Below are 6000 nucleotides of genomic sequence, written 5' to 3'. Positions count from 1 at the left end.
AGAGATATTTTAGAACGTCGATTTGTATTGGTTTTTCTCCATAAGTTCAAAAGAGAACTATAAATACAGAGAAAAGTATTCAAGTTGTAGGTCTGCGTTGTTCATTACACGAACCCGAAAGACTTATCTTTATGTATCTGTAACAACTTTCTGAGAGTTATGAAGCACTTCACAAACATGAAAATCATACTCTGTCTCTAAATATTTTTACTTACTGATTAAAAACAAAGTTGTTATAAAAAGCCTTTCTTTTTGACTGCTTTTTTTTTTTTTTACCTTGTGTGTCTGAAAATGTTGAATACAGAGTCAGATTCACTGCTTTCTTTATATAATTGGAATAGAGGTGGACTTTTACCATCCACAAAGTATGAGGAGACCCACTGAAGTCAAGCATATTGAAACAAAGACAAATGAGTAACTTTCAAACCAGACATAAAAGGTTAATAACAGTCATTTTCTCAACAAAGGAGAGAGAAATACTTTTTTAAAATAAGAAAATGTGATGGTAAAGTGCCTAGATTTTTCAAATGGATGGAGGGGCTGATGCAAGACATAAAACTACTTTCTAACTCATTGTTTTTAATGGGCTTCATTTCAAGCTCACATTGTCCCTTTAGTTGGTAGATTCTCTTCTCAGACAGTAAGAATCAAGAGTCACAACACTGATTTGAATGTAATTTAAACAATTCTATATACCCTAATGACTTTTGAACTAACAGCAGCCCTGTGTGGTAGGTAAAGGATGTAGCCATTGAAACACAGAGGAGTTGAGTGGTTTGCCTGTGATCATACAAAATGTCTGCAGTAGAGCTGTAGAGTTAGAACTTGTCAAAAGCAGAGGCAAATCTCTGATTTCATGTAGCAGTTCTGTTATTGGTGTCTCAAGTAATATTGGGAATGGCTATCATAATTTGGAGAAATATAAACATTACTTAATGGCATTTCTCTAAAATGTTGATGATATAAGTCTCTAGTGGTAAACTTCACTTCCTAAATCTACTAAATACTAGACTAAATCTAGACATTAGATTTATGGCACATTAAAACCTGTCTGCCATCTGATAACTCCAGGTAACCTGTCTACATTTTACCAGCTATACCCTATCACCAGGTTAACATTCCCTCCTTCCCCACTCCTACCCACCTGTCTCTCACTGGTTAAGTCGCATCCCCTTTGATCTTCCCTGCCACACATTTGCATTTTCACAGATCTGCATTTTGCATAATGGCTTAAACTTCTATTATATCCAGGAGAGCACACAAACACCAGCAGCCTGAAGAAGGGTGTTTGTGCCCAAAAGCTTGTAAAGAACAATCTTTCCAACTATTTAGTTGGTCTAATAGAAGACCTTGTCTGCCAATGGTAAACTAACACACTCCAAGTAAAGGAAAGAGTGGGGCTGTCTGCTGTGCTGAAGGAAAGCTGCAGAGACAAATGCACACTCACACTTTGGTGGGTTAGTCATGTTACTTCTCTTTTTCTCTGGGCTATCAATGCGGTGAGGACCCAGTTTCACAAGGTGCTGTACACACTTCTTCAGGAAGTTTAAACTCCCACCAAAGTTTGTGGGACTCAAAGATGCTGTGTACCGAGTACATGGGCTCAGTGTCCTGCAGAACTGAGCCTTTGACTCTCCACTGTCTTTCTGTGAAGGGTCCCTTAGAGTAATGTGAGACTAGACCTGAAGGCCGCACTATGTTCCACCCTGACTGGGTTACTAGATAATCCTGCAGCAAATAAGCCTAGGTGGGCCCTCTGGGAGTGATACTTTTGGAAGAGTACCTTCTTCATACTAACTCTTCACACCATCCAGAGAACAGACAGATAAGCTTCTTTTGCTTGAACAGAAATAATATTTCTGTAATAGATATAAGAGGGAATACATTTCTGTACTGCAGTTGTAAGGCCAGCTTCAGAATATATAGCCAGTGGGATGGGGGGCTTCCCAGGAGGCAGAGAGCTAGCTGCTCATCAGTCTCTAGTGTAAGAAACATGCTTGAAGAAAAGGCTCCTGAGGAAAGGTGAAAGTTAGGGATTTTTAGTGCCATTTTTTAAACCTGTGCTGACATTGATACAGTTCTTAATAGAACCAGGGCAGAGGATACACATTGACCTCTCACTATTTAGCTGAGCTAGGGGCACTGGTTCAGGCTTGAGGGAGGCCAGAGCAGGAATCCAAGTTAGACTGAATTAAGCAATGTAACTCCATTCTGATTATCAAACTAATCCGAAGTGTTACCAACAAGAGAAGTTTTAAAACTACACTAAGCAGTAGTATTGGACAGAGAGGGGAAATAAGTTAGATCATGGGGGAGTTCTCAATTACAGACAATTTATAGACTATTTTGTAATATATTAATGGATCAGAAGTAGAAGGTTCTAATATTATTTCTCAACTTGGATTTTAATCAGGATTACACTGATAACATCAGTCTAAATGTGCCACACAATAAAGACTTCAGAAAAGCACCTCTTTGTACAGAAGATCAAAGGGTCAAGTGAATGAAAAGTACTCTATGTTCTTGCCTTGAATGGCAAGCATTTACTATGTCATGGAAAGTTCAGACATATGCCATGCCAGAGAAGTGCATTTATAAAGAAAATAATCTACCTATATATTTTTAACTGTAAATGAACAAAGCAAACACTTACATTCTGAATAATTTATTTTTTCCCAGCCTCTGATATTAATGTGTTCAGTTTTTGCTGAGTTCTTTGGAAACACTTACATAGTCATTAGATGGTTATTATACTTACTAGAGAAATAGCAATTTATGAAATGACAGCTCTGCTGAATCTTGTGGCTTTTGGAACAAATTGCATCTTCAGTTGCTATAGATAAGAGACCAAACACATTTTTTAAACAATATATAATTGAAATTCTTATAAAGAGAATGTCCCTTTGATAAATAGGGTTAACCTGGCATCATAAAGCCTGACTTTCCTGTGTTATTGGCAGTCCATTGAAGGATGTATACTTATGTTTTTCCATCTCTAATACTTGCTTGGTTTGGTTTGTGGTTTGAATACAAAGCGTAAATGTAGTTACTAGGTTTGGGAGGGTGACACAATTTTTACTGAATGTCTAGAAAAATTCTAAGGCATTTAAAGGGCTGCCATCAATTTATAATCTAGTCCAGGAGTAGGCAACCCCTCGCATGGGTGCCAGAGCATGGTACATGAAGGCATTTTGTTTGGCATGCGTACTTCAGGGCTGAGGGCAGGCAGGGAAGAGTCTGGGGCTTGATCTGCATCAAGGATCGAGCCCCGCATGGCTTCCCTGCTGTTTGCCCCGTACATCAACATCTTACAAGTTGAGGTTGTGGGTGTTTTTGGCACTCTGCCCCAAATGTTGCCAGCCTCCGATCTAGTCATTGACAAAGCACCTGAAAATACGTAACTTTGTTTTTTTTAATGTGTTATTTTCTCTAAATTTGTTCATGTAAACTGCTGTGTGTGGAGCACCTGTTCAAACTATAGGGGAACTCCCTAACAATTGAACAGGGCAGACATGCCAAAAAGAGGTGTGGGTTTTTTCCCCATTTCTACCCTCTTCTGGATATAGTGATCTTGTAATTATAGTTGGTAAAAATGTTTAGACAGATGTGCGTTAAGCTGACGCATCCTTTTAAGATTCCCATATATTTTCATAAATCATTATAAAATGCATTACATTTAAAATGTATAAGTGGATGGACTATTATCATCTGGGGCCTATCCTGCCAAACACAAACATCTTTATATGCATGGGTATCCCATTAAAATGAACATGACTACTCATGTCATGTTTAGTTAGGTGGGAAAGGCTTGTAAGTAGGGGTCTATTTAAGTTGAGGAAGCAGCCAGCTGATTTTGTGGGACAATCATGCTGCAATATTCATGGGTAGATCATGGCAGGGCCCCCCCCCCCCCCCCTCTGGCCAAGGGCCAAGGGGCCCTGGCCCCACACTTTACTGCTAATCGGATATGAGAGGTGTCAGTCATATGGCCCCACTCCTCACTGCTGATTTGGTTGTGAAGGCTGTCCATCGTGTGTACTTGCCTATTGCCCTGATTGGAGTGGAGGGGCAGGGCCTCATGACAGGCAGGTTTTTCAGCCAGATACAAGGGGTGGGCAAGGCAGCCGTGTTGCAGTGCCATGAAGACTGCTGGCTCCCTCTGGGGAGCCAGTATTTTATTTTCAGTAAGTTTTCTCTTTTTTTTTTTCCCTCTCAGATTTCATGGATTTTGTGCACACTGCCCACTTTTGCAATTTCCGTGAAATCCGCAAAATCACGATTTTGGTAGGTTTATAAGGACTGAGTCCTGGTTTGATGAATGTGACACATTCCCAAATCACCAGGTAGGCAGTTTTATCTATAATTATTCCTTGATAGCTAATTATTCTCCTGTGTGACATTTGGGGGATTATATGTGAATCATTAATGGCTTTTCAAACTGAAAATTGGTGGATAAAAATGGTTATAGTGTGTCTCTCTCCAGTTGTACCAGATTATTTTAATGCCAAGACAATTTCCACCTTTTTTTTTTTTTAAATGGGCAGAGTTTTGTTTTCTTATTTTCCTGGAGAAAATAAAAAATACATTTTAGTTTGCCATTTCTGGGGAGGTCTTTGAATAGGACCTGCTGGTAATTTTTCAAAGGTAAAAAGTACAGTTAGTTCCCTTCCCTTGCAAGTCAGTTGGAATCAGATACCTAACTCTCATCTGTTCTCTTGAAAATCCACTGCCAATCCACTCTTCTCTAGGCAATTATCCTCTCCTGTGTGGTTTTGGGTTTTTTTACTGTTTCTGTCAAACCTAGTTTAAACTAGTGTCCCAGGCAATGGGCTTTTGCCCAAATAAGTATTTTAGATAACCCATATATTGCTCAATCTCTTTGTTTACACAGGCAATATTTGTGTAGCTCAGAAAGGTGTGTGTCCTGAGCACCTGCAGATCCAGTTGATGTCAGTAATATCTGCAGATGGTCAGCACCGCTCTGGATCAAATTCACTGGGAAAATCCTTGTTTTCAGGAGTTGAGCAGATGATGCAGAAACTGCTTTGATGCTCGCTGGAGTTGAAAACATGATAGAAATATGTTATAATCAGTAGCAATTATGTTAGTAGAAATAAAATCATTCTTTTAACCTGGTTTCCTTAACCATGAGGTGGGAAGTGGTTTCTGGCTACGATAGTTTGGTGGACACTATCATTTAAAACAATCTGTCTAGCCCTTCTGGTTGCAAAGTAACCCTCTGAATGTGTGAACTAATGCAGTGCTGCCTACCTAATGTTTCTGGGATGCTGTGGTGTCTGTTACAAAGGTTTTTCTCACTCTGAGTCAAGTTGAGCAAGAATGCTGGGTCAAAATGCCAAGGGCAGGGGTTGCTGGACTGCACAGGATTTCAAGATCCTTTATCCTCTGAGGGCTCCCTTGAGCAAGACAAAGCTGAAACCATGCGTTAGATATTTGAATGATTTTGTGGATGTTTTAAAGGGGCACTGCCAATACCCTGTTAACTTTTTTGTTACTGTTATAAGTAACACATAAGATTATCATCACAGAAAAAGATTAGAAGAGAAAAATCTTCTCTTTCCTCCTTCCCCAGTTTCTGTATTTTGTGCATTTGACAATACTTGCCTACAGTCAGTTTCACTGCTTCTTCAGGTGAATCCATTATTTCCCCTATTTGGGTCTTGGGAGAGAATGTTTTTTTAAAATAGGATAATGAGATTGTAAGACAATAGTACTTGTCAGGGAGCCTGGTAGCATGTACAACATCAACCCTGGTCATTGATAAAAACTAGTTTCAAGCTGACGGTGCCTCTTTGAAAGAACAAGATTATTTATTTTAAGCACACATTTCTTAGCCTATTTGTTTAAAAGGAGCCTTGTATGTTGAGCCCCCACTGACCCCTTTGCCTTGAGGGCTAAGAACGCTAGGAAGAAAATTTCAAGGATTCCCCCTATCTCTGTTTCACAGTGTTAGGGATCCCTAACAATAGTCATTGTAGC

The 6000-nt window shown here is 39.4% G+C and overlaps 1 protein-coding gene across 3 annotated transcripts in view; it reads left to right on the top strand.

Moving 5' to 3' along the window:
- Positions 1-1299: 1299 nt before the first annotated feature.
- The window catches only part of TECR (trans-2,3-enoyl-CoA reductase), a 32018-nt gene continuing 27317 nt past the window's right edge, over positions 1300-6000 (top strand). For all 3 annotated transcript variants that reach the window (XM_019531080.1, XM_019531081.1, XM_019531078.1), the window contains exon 1: positions 1300-2499. The gene's annotated coding sequence lies outside the window, so the exon portion shown is untranslated. The remainder of the gene's footprint in view (positions 2500-6000) is intronic.

The sequence above is a fragment of the Crocodylus porosus genome, unplaced genomic scaffold (genome assembly GCF_001723895.1).
Source record: "Crocodylus porosus isolate Cpor-Errol unplaced genomic scaffold, CroPor_comp1, whole genome shotgun sequence".
Taxonomy (NCBI): Eukaryota; Metazoa; Chordata; order Crocodylia; family Crocodylidae; genus Crocodylus; species Crocodylus porosus.
Note: the sequence above shows the minus strand (reverse complement) of the source record. Positions and strands in the feature narration are given on the sequence as shown.